Source organism: Hipposideros armiger, unplaced genomic scaffold (genome assembly GCF_001890085.2).
Source record: "Hipposideros armiger isolate ML-2016 unplaced genomic scaffold, ASM189008v1 scaffold_926, whole genome shotgun sequence".
NCBI classification, from domain to species: domain Eukaryota; kingdom Metazoa; phylum Chordata; class Mammalia; order Chiroptera; family Hipposideridae; genus Hipposideros; species Hipposideros armiger.
Window position 1 is genome coordinate 461,392 of NW_017732276.1, and position 20,012 is coordinate 481,403.

Here is a 20,012-nt window from a genome sequence, read left to right on the forward strand (position 1 = left end):
TCCCAGACGAACTGCAGGGCATGAGGGAACTGATATTCCCATAGAGCAAGCAAGGCTGGAGCCAGAGAAACATTTTTGTGTGACCGTTACCTTGATACTATTCCTGGCTTCTGGCTGTTGTGACCTGAGGAACAGGGATTAGAGCTGTGCCCTCCTAACAAGCCCTGCTTTTCTAACTTGGCCCAGGCAAAACTTTACATTGTATTTGTTTTTGACATGTCTGAATTTCCCACATAGATTCAATTAAGTGGTACTTATATCCTTCAACCTACATAAAAGAAGCGGTTGTCTGACTGTTGTGCAAGTTGAGTCTCTTCTGGGTCACCACCAGTTGTGCATCAGTTTTGGAGTAAATTCTACAACTTTACCCGGTATGGATTAAGGTGTAGCCTTTATTGGAGAAGGGAGAACATATAAGGCAGATCACACAGAAAGAGAAAACACAAGTTCTCTGCCTCCCATAGTCCCATAGAGAGGTAGGTGAGAGTGCTCTGCAAGAATATAGTATGGGGGCGGCCAGTTAGCTCAGGTGGTTAGAGTGCAGGCTCTTAACACCAAGGTTGCTGGTTCAACTCCCACATGGGCCAATGAGATGCGCCCTCCACAACCAGAATGAAAGACAATGGGCTTGACTTGGAGCTGAGTTGCTGGTGGGCGGTTTGGCTCAGCTGGTTAGAATGTGGTGCTCGTAACACCAAAGTTGCCGGTTTGACTTGACTTGGAGCTGATGGGTCCTAGAAAAACACACTGTTCATGAGTTTATATTCCAACAGAGGAACAATATCCCCCTCGTACTCTACCCTTTTATCTATAAAGGAAGTATAAGAAAGCTGCCTTGTCAGTGGAGGAATACTCATGCTGCTTGGTCCAGGAAGTATGGATTTGGAGCCCAGCTGTTTACAGGAATTGTGAAAGCCAGCTGCCTAGTACTTGGGAACCTTAAGGTGCAGAGGGTGCAACTGTCCTCCTACAGGGGACAGGACACTACCAATCCCATGAAAAGCTGAGCTTAGGTGCAGCTTTTCTGCTGGGAGGATGTCTCTGGTCCCTGCTAGCTACTTGTCCAGACAATCAGAGTGAGCTTCCAGGGTCATTTTCAGACTATTTTCCTCAGCACATTATACATAGTGACAAGTCTGCAGCCAGGTAGTCTAAAACTTGCTATGGTGGCCTTACAAGAGTCCCTTCACCTCTCTGACCCTAATTAGCAGTTCTAGTATTAACTCTACTCTTTAGGTTGTTAGGGAATTAAATGAGTGACCAGTAGCCGAACAACTAAAATGGGAGGCTGGCAATATACCCAGCACATATTTTTCAGCACTTTTTTTTCAGAATTAAAGGGTAAGTCATAACCAAGCAAGTGAATGTTGGTAATTTGTCCAAAATGTACCTTCCAAAATACCTCTCAGTAGCCAATGTAAATTCAGTGTATTGTTCTCCCCCATGCCAACAGAAAACACAGCAGCCAGCTTATGTCCAGCTGAGTGTATTATAGCCTAAAATTACTCAGAGTAATTCCAAAGTGAAGACCATCCATGTATAAGACCATCCTAAAGCCAGTATAATGAAAGATTGGTGCTCTGAATAGTAATCTGGGGACATTTCAATATCCCCAATCATAAAAAGGAGGAATATGGACAAACACACATGAGAGAAAGATTAGCCAAACATTTAAAACAAAAACCAAACAAACAAAAAAGGATGGTTGTGGCAGATACCGGTGGTCGACCACCCACCAGACAGCCACTTTTTCCTTGCTAGTAGAATCCTAATTTTGTTTAGCCTTCATGGGCTTAGGGCAGTGCACCTCAACAGCCTAAGGAGTAGATCTTGGTTATTCTTAGTCAATCATGGTGATTCCGGGCCGGCCGAATGGCGCGATGGTTAAGAACTGGCTTGGGACGCCAGAGGGCCCCGGTTCGGATCCCACATATGACGGCCAGTGACACTGCCCTCTACAGCTAAGATGCTGAACAACAGCTCAACCTGGAGCTGGGCTGCCGTGAGTCGCCGGCGATGGCGTAGGCTGCAGCCCCTGTAGCAGTGGGTTGCCATGGGCTACCGTGTGTAGCCAGCAGCCAGCGTGAGTGGCTAGCAGTCGCCGTGAGCGGCTGTCCAGAAGCCGGCAACTGATCTGCCTCACCCGGGAAGAGCGCAATGATGGTGCCAGCTTGGACCAGTGAAGCAACATCCTCCACAACTAGACTGAAGAACAAAACGACAGCAACTTGTCTGTTCTCCTTCCCCCAATTCCCCAGTACTGTTCCCATCACCCCAATTCCCCAATAAAAATCTTTTAAAAAAAATCATGGTGATTCCATAGGCTTTTGATGTGACTCGCCTAAGAGATGTAAGAGAAAGTCTTCTGGGGATTCCTGGGAAAGGGTCTCCTTGTTCTTGAAAAAGAATGATGGCTGAGTGGTATGCTGCTTTAGACGTGCTGTGTGAAGAGGGGATGTCTGGGCTTGTGGCACCTTCTTGCAACCCTGTGAAGCTGCTGGCAATGAAGTCAACCTTCACAGTAGAAAGATGTAAATAACTTGGATCCTTGGTAATATCATTAAACTGCTAAAGCCCTGAAACTGCCCAACTCTGAGCTCACTATTATGTGGAACTTTCTCATTTTTTAAGTCCGGTGAGTCAGGGTTTCTGTTACTTGTAAGACAGGATAGTTAGTATAACAATTAGGTAGTTAGAAATTCCCAGATAGGATGAACAAAGATAAACATATCTCCAAGGTCTCTGCTCTCAGCCATGGCCAAATGGTCACAGCCTTAAAGATAATTAACTCCAGACCAGACATGTCAATCACGCACTGAGGCAACTGGAATACCAATACCTCTACTCTCCAGCCTGGACCCCCTATGGACACAGCTTTAAAGACAATTTTACACAGATGATCCCTTTACATTCCAAGGCAACTAGACTATTTTTTTTTAGAAAAGCATATTCCTCCAGGATGAAATGATTAACATAATAAATCTGACCTGTTGAAACAGGCACCAGTTTTCTTCCCAGATAGGCTAGGAAAAGCATATATACAGAGGCTTCTCCCCCTAGTCTGTGGGCATTCCAGTTTCAGATGCTCCTTCTCTTTTAGAGAGCTGTATCGTTTTGCTCCAATAAACTGCTCTTTTCTGCCAACTTTGCCTCTCTGGTCTGTGTCTCCATTCTTCGGTGTTACGAGACCATGAATCCCAGACACACAAACAACTCATCCCGCATCACTTGCAGTCAAATACATGCCTAAGAGATGCACTGGCTAAGATTTGTTAGTTAACTTTTTAACAGGAGAATGTGGATTAAATCACTGCATTCTAGTACATAAAGGATTTATTGTAAAGGATATGCAAGAATCTTTCTAAAAGTTAAAAAAGTACTCTAAGATATAAATTACTATGATTGTCTTTCTGAAAATCTCGTTCTTGATGTATTGCCATTCTTTTCGAAATTATTTTTAAGCACTTCTTTTTGAAATCTGTTGCCAAAGTAATTCAGTTTGGTGAGCGACAGAAAAATACCAAACCCAGATTACCTTGGAGCATTTTGCTAGAATCCAAGTAGTTTATGTTGCAGTAGAATTATGTTCAACTATGCATGTTTGGCATTTCCTGAAGTATCCCACATGCCAAAAGAAAACACAGCGACCAACTCATGGCCAGCTGAATGTATCATAGCCTAAGCTCACTGAGAGGAAGTCCAAAGTGAAAACCACTCATGTTGGATTCCATTTATTTGTTCTAGTTTAGAAATGGACTCAAGAGCACAGCTCAGAGGTCTATAAAGAAAACACAGAACATGACATCAGAGTTGGAGTTCTTTTGCAATCTGGAAATATATAAAAGCATGAGCAGCAGTGAGAGGTGAGAGATTTGTAACAGATGTGACTACAGTTGAGCAGTTGAGCCACTGCTTGAATTTCTTGGAAAAGGGGTAACAAAGGAGGCCCCAGTGAGATTAAAGGAAAAGCCAAAGGCAGAGGGAGCTTGCGCCTCAATTCCAGCTTGGAGCTCTGAGAGGAGCCCTCTCACCAGGGGAGGCTGCAGAAAGAACAGAATGGTGATGTGTCACAGTCAGGCAGTGAGAGGGCCTGCACAGGACATGCAGGTGACCCAGAGTCCCACATGTCCCACTGGGGAAACACAGAAGTTTGAGTGGGTAAGAAAGGACCTGAATTTGGAATGAGGAGGGGGGTGCAACACATAGGCAGATAATGGTGGTGCACACTCCAAGGCCGAAGGGGACCAGTGCACCACTGTTGGAGGCCAGGTAGGATGCTATTGTAAATGGGATTGTTTTCCTAATTTCCTTTTCAGATAGCTCATTGTCAGTGTATAGAAGCACAACTGATTTTTGTATGTTGATTTTGTATTCTCTATTTTTTCATTTGTTGCTTGTGCTTTTCACCAAAGCACAATATATCTTTTCAGCAATATACACATATCTAAGAAAACATTACCTAATCCAAGGTCATGAATATGTACACCCATTTTTCCTCATAAATGTTTTGTAGTTTTAGCTCTTACATTTAGGTGTTTGTTTTATTTTTAGTTACCTTTTGTGTTTGTTGTGAGGTAGGAGTCCAATATAAAAGATATTCTCATAATTAATTTCACCTAACTTTCTACTTTTTAAAATGCGGCTACTAAAAAATGTAAAATCATACATGTGACTCACATCACTTTTCTATTGGACAGCACTAAAATAGATAAGTGGCAACATTGATATCATAGCTATAAATTCTATAAAAAATGTATTGAGCACATAAATTGTGCCAGGTGCCATTCTAAGCATGGGGAACATTGAGACAATGAGACATACACTCTCTTCTCAATGAGTTTCAAATATTTTGTGAGAAACAGGCAATCAAACAAATACACCATGGCAGAGGATCTGGCTCTCAGCTTTACATGTCCAGAAACTCATTAGTTCCAAAGTAAATAGAATCCTAAAAGACTGACTCACACTTACATCCTTATGAGAGGCTGTTATATAACCATCGTGCCACGTGTTTGCAGTTTCTAGTGAGATCTGTAGTAATAAAAGCTATGATTTATTGAGCACCTACTATTTAGGGGCATTGCTCTAAGCATTATGTCATTTAGTCTTTACAATGACTCTTTGAGGTATAGTACCATTATCATTCCTGTTTTATAGATAAGGAAATTGAGTTGCAGAGCTTTGAAATAATTTGCCCAAGGCCACACAGCTGGAAAGTTTCAAACTCAGTAATCATGCTCTTAACCACTACACTTTATTGCCTCTTGCCAAACGTACTGGGTGTTCGTGTTGGCCACTCAGTGGTTTCTGTTCTTTTGTAGAAGGATCTACATGCAAAGCAGAATTATTATCAGGAGATAGCTGAGTATCAAGTCAGAGCAAGGAGAACCAACGACATAAACTGAAAGGCTTATGGCATCAAGACACACAGTACTGTAAAAATATACCCACTGCATTGATAGGGCAACTGAATTTGGGGAGTCATGGAACCCCGTCCCCTGGATATTGCCAACTTCTTCCTCTCTGTGCTTGTGTTTATTTTCTTTATAACTGTTTCTGGAATGGCAGTTCTACTTTCATTGATACAGTCCTTCTTTTGACAGAGTAATACCTACAATCATGTTCTTGCTCTTCCTGTTTTGAGTCTAAGAAATACTTTGTGTTTAAGTTGATTGGTTTATTGCACTCCTCCATTGGGGGTTGGCTTGACTAATCAAAGCAACAGAATGGCAGTTCTACTTTCATTGATACAGTCCTTCTTTTGACAGAGTAATACCTACAATCATGTTCTTGCTCTTCCTGTTTTGAGTCTAAGAAATACTTTGTGTTTAAGTTGATTGGTTTATTGCACTCCTCCATTGGGGGTTGGCTTGACTAATCAAAGCAACAGAGCTCTGATCAACCACACCCTTACCTTTCCTTCCCTTCTCCTTCTAAGTCCTGAGATTTTTATGCCACAACCACCATCTTTCATATTAATTGAGACTAACCTGGGTTAGAATGATAGACCTTCTTGATCTTCCTTCTGAAAACGTCCCTTTCTTCTGTCCAGCCTCCACATGCATGCTGCCACCCCAAATAGCTTCTGCTTTGACCTACCCCTTCAGTGGCTCACTTTGACTTCACAATAAGCTCCTCAGCCAGACACTATAAGCTGCTTATGATCTAGCCCCACACTTATCATCAGTATTCTCCCCCTCCCCCCAGCCCTGCCCTCACAAAGCCTCTGTTCTTTGGCCCCCTGCTTTTGCTCATGTTTATCCTACCACCTTTCCTTCCGTCTCTACCTATGCCCCTTCTTCTGAAACCTGTCTCTAATAAGACTAGCTACTGGTCTCCTTGACTGTCTCCTCTCTCCACTGTCAGAATTACTCTTTCTCTCCTCCAATGTGTCCCATAGTGCTGGACAGCAGGACACAGTCTCGCTCATGTTATGTTTAGCTCTGTGGGGATGGAGTCACCAATCAAAAACACAGGTCTGGAGTCCTGCCACCTGGCTGCCTGTTTGAATTCATTTATCCTACTAGTCTGTAATTATCCATTTATCTTCCTCTTTCTCCATTTGACTGTGTGCCCCCACCCCATGTCTGATCACCATGGTCTCCTCAGTCCTTAGCCAAGTTCATGGCATCAGAACCATGCAGTAAATGTTTCCTGAAGGAGTCAGAGATGGAACTAATTAATCCCAGTTGCTTTTCTTCCAAATTGTGTGAATTCGGGCAAGTTATATAACCTGTCTATAACTTTGTTTCATTACTTATAAACTGGTAGCACCTGTTTGTAAAGGTTATTGAGATAATGTGTGTGTGTGTTTTTTTTAAAACTATAAATGCTGGGGAGGTGGAGTGAATATGACGGAAGATCCGTGTCACATGAGTGGTGAAGAACAAGTCATTATTATCATAATAATGATAATATTTAATAATAGATAGAACTTTTCCAATAGCTGTCACATACTAAATGCTTTAGATCATTACCTCATTGACTACTCCCAACTCTCTGAGGAAGGGATTACTGTAACCATCATACAGATAACAAAACTGAGTCCCAGGAAGTGAAGTACAAGCAAAATGACAGAGCTGGTATTCAGAGCATGCCTTAGAGGCTAAGCACTGCCATTTCAGGACCCATCACAGGGGTGAGCTGGTAGCAGACTCCAGGGAGGCATAAAGCAGAAGACATGGTCTAGGCTGTCCCCATTTAACACCTACTCTGAATAACTTGCAAGAGAGAGCAGGCACAGCAGGTACTGCAAAGACCAGAGGAGGAAACCAAAGCAGCTGTAGAAAGGAGCTGGTGCAGAGCAGGAGAGAGGAACTGGGATTCATTTTGGAGAAGTACAAACCAAACCAGCCACAGGGAGCTAATGCACAGTGAGAACAGAGAGGTCAGGAGAGAAAGAAAGGAGAACTGGGAGGCAGAAAAGCAGCTAGACAGGTTGCTGAACAGTAACAGAAACGCTGCTGTGTAGTGATGAGGCACAACAAGGCTATTCTGAGCAACACTCAATGAGTTGTTGAAGTACACAGAGGTCCTGCTCTTTTCACGTTCACAGAGGTGAGTCCATAACACGGGCTCCATGCGTGTGTGCACATGGACACACATACACACACACTGTGATACCGAGCTCTATCACACCCATGAATCGTTTTAATTTACTTCCTTTCCAAGTTTTGCCTCTATATCTCCTAATGTCTCTAAGAGAAGCTCTGGCGCCTATTGCATTTCTAGACTATGGGGTATAGGTCAGAGTGGATGGGAAGGTAGCAATTAGGAACTAAATAAAGTAGCACTCAGCCACATTGGTGAGCTAGTTCCAAGTTCCAGATCTTTCTTTAGTTGGAAGCTCTGGTCCTTCTGGTCCATCAAGAGGAAATGTTCCTTAGTGGTTAAAGATAGGAACCTGGATATACATATGTCTCCACCTTTTGCTACCTATGTGAACTTCATTATTCTACAATATCTGAGTCTATTTCCTCAACTGTGAAGTGGGAATAGTAATAGCACCTACCTCACAGGGCTGAGGAGGTTAAATGGAAAAGGGCTGTTCCTCTGTAGAGTCAGTCCTTGGGAGTGGACATCATTATTCTCTTTAAATCAACCCAGAGGTTAATATGGTGCATTCACAATTTGTCTGTAAGGTTTTTATTCAGATGCCTTTGAATTTTGATAAGTCAGGCTTTCCAACGATTGACAGATTGAAACCCATATTTTTAAAAAGCCAGTGTGAGGGCTTTCTTCTCAAGCTTTAATAAAGTGATCCCAACCTTTGGGAAGCTGGTTAAATGGTGGAGGGATACACAGGCTGTAGAGTTATATCTCTGTGTACTTTTGGGATACTTCTGCACCTGGCCCCATCAGGAGGTCCTCACATACGAGCACCTTGGCAGGCTCAGCTGGGCAGTGATTCTGCCATTCCCAAACCTTGCTGCCTGCCCTGCCTCCTAAGGCTCAGGAGCAGTATTCAAACTGACGTAGCTCCCTCTCCCAGTTGACATACCAAGGCTGTGGGCCCACTCATGATAAAGTGAAGAGGAAATAGGGTGAGGGTCTCTGAGGGTTTCATCTTTCTCCCTCTTTATCAGGAGGACTTACACAGTGAAAAGGATGATACTGGGCACTCCTGGCTGGCTAATTCCCAGGAAAGGGAAAGGGACACCTCTGGCATTCCAGGTGGAAGGGCCCTCTCGGGTCACCTACTCCAGCCTCTCAAAGGCTCAACAGCCAGCTTTGCATGTCTACAGTCCCTTGTGTGTGATAAGCAAGCCCACCCAACATCCCCAAGACATTTTAGCCTGTGCTCTCCACCACAGAGTTCTGGATGTACAGGGTACATGCAGGAACATGACTGAGAAAGCAAGGAAAAAGAGATAGGCAAGTCATATGTCATTACCTTCTATCCACAGAACTGACTATGCAAAATTATGAACAGAACAAGATTGATCTTTCTCCTGATTCATGAATCTGAATTTATTTTTGCTGTATTTCATTTATTCAATTAATAAAAGCTGTTTTTCCTTTATAATAAGCAATAAATTGGATATAAAATGCATATAAATTGTCCTAAATGTTTTTGAACTGAGTATAACTCTTATGGATGATTTTTGTATGTATTGGAATGTGTATAGTGTGACAGCCCTTTTAAAAGTGTTTATTGTTGGGGCTGGCCGAGTGGCGCATTGGTTAGGAGCTGGCTTGGGATGCCAGCTCTGAGCAGCAGGGCCCCGGTTTGGATTCCACATGAGGGCCAGTGACGCTGCGCCCTCTACAGCTAAGATGCTGAACAACAGCTCAACCTGGAGCTGGGATGCCGTGAGTCGCCGGCGACAGCATAGGCTGCAGCCCCTGCTGCAGTGGGCTGCCATAAGCTACCGTGTGTGGCCAGCAGCTAGCATGAGCAGCCAGCAGCCAGTGTGAGCTGCCAAGAGCCACTGTGAGCGGCCGTCCAGAGGCCGGCGACTGATCTGCCTCACCTGGGAAGATAATACCAACATGGGCAGTGAGGCGACGTCCTCCACAACTAGACTGAAGAACCAAAGAACAGCAACTTGTCTGCTCCCCTTCCCCGATTCCCCAACACTGTTCCCCTCTCCCAATTCCCCAATAAAATCTTTTTTTTAAAAGTGTTTATTGTTAAGGATTATCAGGAAGTGAGATGTCTCGATAGAGAATGACGGTATAGCCTCCCCTCTCCTTACCCCTTACATTTACCCGGCAGGCCTGCCTAAGAAGCTAACCTGGTAGATCCTTCTTTGAAAACTTTGCTTAATTTTATCTGAGGAGATGCTGAAATATTTTGCCAGTTTCCAAGGAAAGCAGTGTGGAAGACAGAATTGCTGCTTTTCAGATGTAAGGAGATATCTAGGTGCCCTACATAGTCAGACACAGCTCTCTCTGGCATAACACATGCCCTTATAAGCTGTGTCATCGCAGGCATTTCACACCACCTGTCTGGATATCAGCTTCCTTATTTCAGCAATGGGAATGTACACAGCTGCCCTTCCTGCCTTGATGTTGTAGGGGTGAAATGGCATACTGTACAACAAAGGGCTTTGTGGAGGCAACAAGCTATACACATGTGAGGGATAGTTGTTGTGCTGTGCAGCCTACCAATACTGGAATTAATCTGGAGAATTTTATTTACCTAGGTAAAAACTTCTTTGTTTCCAAGTTAAAATGGCAAAATTCCCTCAAGGTTTATGAAACCAGGCATCGATCTTCCACTCTCACTGACAATAGAACAGTATCTCTTAGAGACAAGTCTAAATGTTATCTGTGTATCCACCAGGACAAAAAAATGTTTCTAAACCATATGTCCTTGAATTTGGAAATCATTACCTACAAAACCTTTTCTTGTACAGTTCTGCAGAGCTCTTCTGCACATAGAGCTGGCCAGCTCAGAAAGACTTGCTTGTGATTGAAGGCTATTTCAGGAAACATGCAGGGATGTCAGAGGATGGAGCTGAGAGAACTTCACTATCCTGACCAGTTTATTCATAGAGTCATAAATACTAAAGTTGGAAGATTATCCAGACCAAACTCCTCATTTCAAAATGAGAAAATTATGGCTCAAAATAAAATAAAGAAGCAAAATAGGTTAAGTAGTTATTTTTGAAAAACTTAGTTCTTCTGATTTGCAGACCAATGCTCTTCCCATTACAACATTAGTAAATGATCAACATCCAGGAACAAAATAAAGATGCCCACTCTCACCACTGTTATTCAACATAGTACTAAAAGTCCTTGCCAGAACAATCAAGCAAGAAAAAGAAATAAAAGCCATCCAAATTGGGAAAGAAATAGTCAAATTGTCACTTTTTGTAGATGACGTGATTCTTTATATAGAACACTCTGAAGATACTGTTACTCGCAAAAAGAAAAAAAAAGTTAATGTCTCTGAATTGTTTAAAGCTCTAATAATAGCTGCCAGGAATACTGTTAGGTTCTGGGCTATAAAGATGAATAAGATATCATTCCTAGCTTTGAGAAGCTCACAGGTTTATTTATTTTTCTGCAGTAGTTCAAGATATCAATAAAAAACATATCATGAGATGTTGAAAAAAAAAAGAAAACCCTAAAGATTGCACACACACACACGAAAAAACCTATTAGAAACAATAAGCAAATACAGTAAAATCGTAGGATACAAAATCAATATACAAAATTCCATTGCGTTCCTATACTCTAATAATGAAATTTTGGAAAAAGAAATGTAAAAAAAATCTTTTCGCAAATGCAACAAAAAGAATAAAATACCTAAGAATAAATTTAATAAGAGATGTGAAGAACTGATATACTGAAAACTACAAGAAATTATTAAAAGAAATGGAAGAAAATTTTAAAAATGAAAGATATTTCGTGTTCATGGATTGGAAGAATCAACATAATTAAAATGGCCATATCACCCAAAGCAATATACAGATTTAATGCAATCCCCATCAAAACCCCAGTGGCATTTTTTAAAGGAAGAGAACAAAAAATAATCATATTTGTGATGAACTACAAAAGACACTAAATAGCCAAAGCAATCCTGAGAAAAAAAAACAAGGCCAGAGGTTTCACACTCCCTGACTTTAATTTATACTACAAAGCAATGATAATCAGAACAGCATGGTATTGGCAGAAAACAAACACACAGAACAATGGAACAGAATTGAGAGCATAGAAATAACCCCACATATATATAAGCAAATAATTTTCCACAAAGAAGCCAAAACATACAATGCAGAAAAGAAAGCCTCTTCAGCAAATGGTACTGGGAAAATTGGGAAACCACATGCAAAAAAATGAAACTAGAACTATTTGTCACCATACACAAAAATTAACTCAAAATGGATCAAAGACCTAAACATAAGACCTGAAACAGTAAATCGCATAGAAGAAAACATAGGTACTTGCCTTGTGGACCTTGGGTTCAAAGAGGATTTTATGAATTTGACCTCAAAGACAAGGGAATAAATGAATGGGACTTTATCAGACTATAAAGCTTCTGCACAGCCAAAGAAACCATCAATAAAACAAAGAGGCAACCAACCAAAAGGGAGGCGATATTTTCAAACAGCACCTCTGATAAGGGGCTTATATCCAAAATACATGAAGAACTCATACAGCTGAACAACATAGAAAAACAAACAACCCAATCAGAAAATGGGCAGAGAACCTCAACGGACACTTCTCCCAAGAAGATGTACAAACAGCCAACAGATATATGAAAAAAATGCTCAACTTCACTAGCTATTAGGGAAATGCAAATCAAAACCATAATGAGATACCACCTCACACCTGTTAGAATGGCTATCATCAACAAGACAAGTAATAATAACAATGTTGGAGACGTTGCGGGGAACGAGGAGCTCTCGCATACTGCTAGTGGGAATGTGAATTGGTAAAGCTGCTATGGAAAACAGTATGGAGGTTCCTCAAAAAATTAAAAATAGAATTACCATATAACCCAGCAATCCCTCTTCTGGGTATCTACCTGAAAAATTTGAAAACATTTATTCATAAACATATGAATACCCTTATGTTCATTGCAGCACTATTCATAGTGGTCAAGACATGAAACAACCAAAGTGCCCTTCGATAGATGATTGGATGGAGAAGATGTGGTACATATATACAGTGGAATACTACTCAGCCATAAGAAAAGATTTCGGACAACATGATGGATCTTGAGAATATCATGCTAAGCGAAATAGGTCAGATGGACAAAGTCAAGAACCATATGATTTCACTCATATGTGGAATATAAAACTGAAAGCAACAAACAAACAACACAAACAACCAAAAACTCATAGACACAGACAACAGTGTAGTGGTTACCAGAGGGAAAGGGAGGTGTATGAGGCAGAGAGGAAAGGGTAAAGAGGGTCAAATATATGGTGATGGAAGGAGATTTGACTTTGGGTAGTGAACACACAATGCAATATACAGATGATGTATTATTATAGAATTCTACACTTGAAACCTATGTAATTTTACTAACCATTGTGACCCCAATAAATTTTAATTAAAAAAATTGTAATACTCAATATATACTGATAGCAAAAGATGAATAAAGTCATGTGTATACATTCTTTTGGCACCCCCCGGTAGTCATAGGGATGTAAAGTATAGCATAAGGAATATCTCCAATAATATTGTAATCACTATGTATGGTGTCAGATGGGTACTCAATTTATTGGGTGATCACCTCATAAGTTATATAAATATCTAATCACTATGTTGTACCCCTGAAACTAATATAGTATTGTATGTTATTTAAAAAATAACCAAAGAAAGTTAGAGGTGAAAAACCACTTCTTGCCTCAAATATCAAGGGTCCCAGAAAATATACTCTGAATTGAACTGTCACACAAAACTCAACTTCATATTGACAGAGATCAACTAGAAATGAGAGTGTGGAGCCTCCACATGCCATCCTTCTATAATTCAGATACAAGATGAGGCAGAAGAGAGATTTCAGACTTTTGGCCACAGTGAAAATACTCATTTCCCCAACTGCTCAGCAGCAAAACATCGAGGGCAACTATTTTTATGTGCTAGGAATGTTAAAAGTATTTTGAATTCTTAGTGTTGCTTTTAAGATAATTAAACCAACCTCTACTATTCCTGCTGTGGTTTTGTTTTCAAAATCCTACACTTGGCCTTTTTCTGCTCTTGCTTTATGGGAGTTATGACAAGAAACTCACCAGGCCTACAATTGTGAGTTGCCACAATAAATTTGCCTACTCCTTAAACTGAACATCATATTTTTCCAAGTTTTGTTAAAATGTGTAATTCCTCTATAAAGTCTTTCCACATTCTGGCACAAATTAGAGAGCTTGAATTTTAAAAAACTGAAATGTATTTAATTATAACACAAAAGATCAGAGAACATTTTTCAGAAGTTCTGTCCTCCCTAAAATGTTAACATTATGTTAAACAATGCTGTGAATGTCCTAAAAGCCCCAGAATAAGTTCCTGAAATTTCTCCAGTACAAAATAAAAGCATAATAAGAGAGAGAGAACAGCTGTGCCTTGAATTAGCTCAGGTTCTTTTAAGCCCAAATAGAAACTGTGTAAAATTTGACAAAAATTAAAAAAAAAGTCTTATGAAAACAATCCTGTAGTTGACAATTGGCTGTTATTGGAATGCAGTTTATACCATTCATGGGAAAGAGGGTCATGGTATTCATTTAACAGGGCATTTAAAGAACAGAATGAGCTGGGATAAGTGGTGTCTATACCATTACTCCTGCTTTTTCTCTCTCTTCCATCCATTTATCATGTGTTCATATATCTGCCCGTGTCCAGCATTTCAGCACTTAGGGACTTGAGTCTTTACTAGGCTCCTGGGATCCAAAATTGAAACTGTCATGGTCTATACCCTTGAAAAGTCCTCTGTCAATAGGTGGAAATAGACACTACATGAATCACTATGATAAGTTGTAACAACTGCCACAGTGGACACAGGTACAAAATGGAATGAAGCTCAGGTTGCATCGCTTTGGAGAGTCAGGGATGGATTTGCCAAGGAGGTGGCACTTGAGCTGGAACTTAAATGCTAACTAGCAGTTTACCAGTGAAGGAGAGAAACGGGAAGGGGCACTCCAGATGATGAGAACAGTGGATGTAAGTGCCACAAACACACGAAAGACCATGATGAGTTTAGGATGGTGATACTGGTACTGGGGAAAGTGAGCAAGAAAGGCTAAACCAGCAGGCTGGGGGCAGATTTTGAAGAACTTTTTACTCCAGGCTAGGAATTAGGAATTGTATGTTACTGAGAACTAGACAGACTATCAAGGGAAGACCTGGCCTGCTAGATGTATGGTAGAAAGAAAAGTTGGCTGGAAATATCAAGGGTAGGTGGCAAGGAGGTAAGCCTGGAAGAATAGACCAATGAGGATTATGGGGTTATAGAGCTACCCCAATATATTAGGGTTCTCCAGAAAAGTAAAACCAATAGTGCATGTGTGTGTGTGTGTGTGTGTGTGTGTGTGTGTGTGTGTGTGTGTATGTGTGAAAAGATTTATTACAAAGAATTGACTCATGTGATTATGGAGACTGAGAAGCCCAGACCCAGGAAAGTTGATGGGACAGTTCTGAGTCCAAAGGTGTAAGCACGAGAGCCAATGATCTAAATTTCTGTCCAAGTCCCAGTCCAAGGCGGGAAAAGACCCCTGGCTCAGCTCAAAGGCAGTCAGGCAGAGAGAGAATTCTTTCTTACTCAGCTTGTTATTCTAGTCAGGCCTTCAGTGGATTGGATGATGCCCACTACATTGGGGAGGGCAATCTCCTTAACGCAGTCTACCAATTTTATTGCCAATCTCATCCAGAAACATCCTCACCTACACACCCAGAATAATGTATAACCAAATGTTTGGGCAGACAAATTGACCCATTAAATTAACCACCACACCCAGCTACCAACATCTCCAGTCACTGGTTTCCCGGCTCCTCCATAATCTTACCCCTTGTGAGTTTCCAAAGTGATTTTCCCTAGAGCCAATCAGGGCTTTCAACTGGCCCGCTTGAAGTCCCCACTGCCTTCAGGTATAAGGTGAGCTTTCTGGCAGGGGGCAGACCCCTGCTGGTGATGATCCTCTTCTCCAATCTCCATAGGTCCATTTCCCCCTCACTCTACCTCCTAACCACACTACCCACATTAATCTAGAAGGAACTGTGAGCTCTCCTCTCCTTTGCACTGGCAGCGCCCTCTACCTGAATATCTTTAGCCTTGCCCTCCTCTCCCTCCCCTCCTTCCATGGCTAACTCCTAATTAATCTTCAAGACTCATTGTAGGCCATTCTTCCATTCCAGAAAACTTTCCCTGACTTCACCTTCCTCCTCAGTCTAGATTAAGGACAGCACCCATATGTTCCAAAGCAACCTTTTCATGCCCCTGTTCGGCTTTGGTCCCACTGTAATGTGATAGAAACAAAAACTGCTCACCATTATTGAATAGTCACCATCTGCCAGGCCTCTTGTGATTCTGGCAACAACTTTTGTGGTAGGTACTATTCTGATGAGAAAACTGAAGCTCAGAGAGGTAAAGTAACTTGCCGAGGCTGCAATTGGTAAGTAGGAGAGACAGAATTCAAAGCCAGGTAGTTGGGCTCCTAAGCCTGTGCTCTTAACTACTACTCTATACAATCTGAGTTTCTTTTCCCTAGACCATGTGCATTTTAAGGATAGAAATGCTCCTTATCGTTATATCCACAGCACATAACACAATGCTTGGCATATAGAAAAAAAAAGTTTGTTAAATGAGTGCAAAAGAATGAGTGAATGCATATAGAGACAAGAAGTGAAAGGGAGGTGAAAAATTGGGCAGAGTGACAGCAGAATTTTAGTTAAGTAGCAAGAAAGAGAGAAAAAGAACCAATAGGTGATAGAGGAATACACAAAATTGAAAGAAATGTGAGTGTGTGTGTCTGTGTGTGTGTGTGTGTTGATGGAAGGGACTTTATCACACTTCTAGGCTGAACAAAAGGAGCCAGTGAAATGGAAAGACTGAAGACACAGAAGAGAAAGGAACCTGGTGATGGAGCAGGATCACAGAGCTGAAAAGGCTGCGTGAAAAGGTTAGACGACCTGAACTTTTCACCAACAATTCATGGCTCTTGCATCACGACAATGCACCAGTTCCCACGGCATTGTCTGTGAGGGAGTTTTTAGCCAGTAAACAAATAACTATATTGGAACAGCCTTCCTACTCACCTGATCTGTCCCCCAATGACTTCTTTCTTTACCTGAAGATAAAGGAAATATTGAAAGGAAGACATTTTGATGACATTCAGGACATGAAGGGTAATGTAATGACAGCTCTGATGGCCATTCCAGAAAAAGAGTTCCAAAATTGCTTTGAAGGGTGGACTAGGCACTGGCATCGGTGCACAGCTTCCCAAGGGGAGTACTTCAAAGGTGACTGTAGTGATATTCAGCAGTGAGGTATGTAGCACTTTTTCTAGGGTGAGTTCACAAACTTAATTGTCAGACCTTGTACATCCTACATAAAGATCCAATTTTGTTATTCAGAAGGTAAAACTTGATACATATCTTCCATGAAAATGAAATGCTTGGAGGTATGTTATCAGTGATTTTATTGTTGTTGTTGTTGTTGTTAGTGGCATTAGACTAGCATTTTAATTCAAGACAGTGTGGCAGCATAATATTGATTCAATAAGCCAGCGACCTCAGGTCGGGTGGAAGTTACAAATCCCCTTCTTCAGAATGTTTCTCTCCCATAAATTGGGAAGAATAATACCTTCCTCCCAAAGATTTTATGAGGACTTAAAAAGTACATATGTGAAAGGGCTTTCAGTTTTCAAAGTACATCATTCTTATAAGACTTTTAGGCACTGAGCAAATAGCAAACCATTTGATGGGAAAGATAAAGTAAAAACACAGTAGCAGTTGTGCTAGAGCTAACAGAGAGAGGGGGCTTTAAAAATAGAAGGGCTTCTCACATATTGTTTGTTGGACAACCTTCACAGAACAGGCACAGTTCCAGCATGCCAGGCCATGAGGCAGAGTTTCTAGGAGTTATAAACCACTCCTTCTCTTATCAGAGATTATCTGCATCTGTCTCCCATCCTGAAGGGAAGAGAAAGGAAAGCCAGCAGGGGCTGGGTGGCTGATTGACCAGGGAGCTGGGTTATGGAAGCTGAGGGGGCACCTGGAAACTTCCTGCACTGATTTGGACTTGCTAACCTAAAAATAAAAGGCCTTTCACAGTGAGTGGCAACAAACTCTTACTTGAGACCAATAAGAATGAATGACTTGGGAATCATTAATTCAGGCAGAATCCCAAGTAGTGTTCCAATCTGGAGACAAAGGCAAAGGGTATTTATGAGAAAGGAAAGGGGAACAATTACATCAATAAAAGGAAGGCATTTCTATTGGTGCAGGTAACATAACAGTGATACTAATTCTTAAGAATATTTTAAATTTTCAGTCTGGTAGTCATCAGTCCAATAGTCATAATGGCTGCTCTCTTGTTATCCTTGCAAACAGTTCTTTGGGGCACAAGATTGCTTAGGCCCAGTCCAAAGGTTATTTTACTATGTTTTAACATTCCAAGGTTTGAGACATAAGATATGAAAGGCAGTTCCTCCGGCATGGCAGCTTTGGCTCCATTTTAAATTGGCTCCGTTCACTCTGTTTCTCTACCATTATGGTGTATTTGGTTGACTATTTCTCGCCATGTCTTCTCATAAGATTTTCAGAATCAAGTGGTTCCTGGACAAAAAACAAAAGCAAAATTGGCCCATTCCCCAGTGGATTAGGATGAAAACTGGTAATAAAATCAGATACATTTCCAAAAGAAGACATTGGAGAAGAACGAAGCTGGGTCTATGAGGAATCACACATGAGATGGTACACATATTTGTGCTGTATCCAGGTTGCTTGCATCTTAACTATATCACTGAAAGACCACTACTATCTGGACAGTTGGGCATGTTTTATTAGTAAATTATTGGAAAAGTGTTTTTTCTCTGTTATTATGTTTCTGCCCTAGTAGGATGGTTCAGTAATAAGTATGTGACACATTTAAAAAAATAAATTAAAACAAAGTGACTCCGTTTATATTATCATTTACAGACTGAATTGTGTCCCCCAAATTCATATGTTGAAGTCCTACCCCTCAATGTGATACCATGTGGAGATGAGGTCTTTGGGAGGTGATTAGATTTAGATGAGGCCGTAAGGTGGAGCCCTTATGATGGGATTAGTGTCCTTATGAGACACGAAAGAACTTGCTTCCTCTCTCTGTCCACCTACAGTCTTCAAAGAAAGGTTGTGTGAGAGTACAGTGAGAAGGCAGCTGTCTATAACTGAAGGAAAGAGCTCTTACCAGATACGAATCCTGCTATGCCCTGATCTCAGACTTTTAGCTTCCAGAACTATGAAAAATAAATTTTTGTTTGAGCCACCCAGTCTATGGTATTTTGTTATGGGAGCTGAGTTGACTAATACAGGCGTCTGCAGGGCTGCTTCCATCACAAAGCCACAGTATGGGATGATGGAAAACCTGACCCACACTTGCATGCTGCACATTCCAAAAAACTATGATTAAATTTCACCTATAAAACATTTAAACTATTTTTTGTAGATTTAGAACAAATTATTAGACTCTAGATGTTATCTAAAAGAATAATATCATCTAGTGATAAGTGCTACAATGAAGTAAAATCCATTTAAACTAAATTTAAAGGTATATTCCCCAAATGCACTCATGAGTTATATATTTTTATTTTTATGAATATTAACTTATTTGAAGTCCATCAAACCAGGTTATTCTGTTTGGAGATAGAAACCTCAGAATAAAGTTTCTTGCGGTCTCTAAGCAGTTATCTGAACCCTTTGTCAAGGTGTCATATATTTTGACAGTTATGGCTCCACACTGGACTTGTAATAAATTCACACCTGCATGTAACTGAGCAAGTAATCTGGGAGTGTTCTGCTGGAGCTAGAAAAAGGAACCCACAAGGCCAACATGGGTCACTGTGTCTCCAGCACTTCAGCAATGGGAATGCTGATGATATGGTGGATGGTGGTCCTGACACGTCTTTTTCTCGGGCCACAGTGATTCATACCATGGAGGGGAAGGTCTCAGACAACCATTTACAACAAAATACAGCCAACACCATTTTACAGTTAATTCATGCAATAATCTCTTTTCTCTGAATCCATACTCACTGTATTAGTTTGCTAGGGCTGCCATAATAAAGAAGAAAAACTGAGTGACTTAAACAACAGAAATTTATTGTCTCACAGTTCTGGAATGGGCTAGAATTTTAAAAACTTGGGTTTTAAAGCTGGCAAGTGGCTATTTCGCTTTTAAAAAGGTTTACAGGGGCCGGCCGAGTGGCTCAGTTGGTTAAGAGCTCGCTCAAGAGCTTGAGCTCTGAGCAACAGCAGTTCGAGTCCAGCCCGAGCTGAGCAGAGCCACCATGAGCGACCGTCCAGTGGCCAGTGACCGATCTGACTCGCCTGGGAAGAGCGCAATGATAATACCAACATAG

General features: G+C 41.2%; 1 pseudogene; it reads left to right on the plus strand.

Annotated features, from left to right (window-relative positions):
- Window positions 1–18,189: 18,189 nt before the first annotated feature.
- Window positions 18,190–18,345, plus strand: LOC109375315 (60S ribosomal protein L39 pseudogene; annotated as a pseudogene).
- Window positions 18,346–20,012: the final 1,667 nt, after the last annotated feature.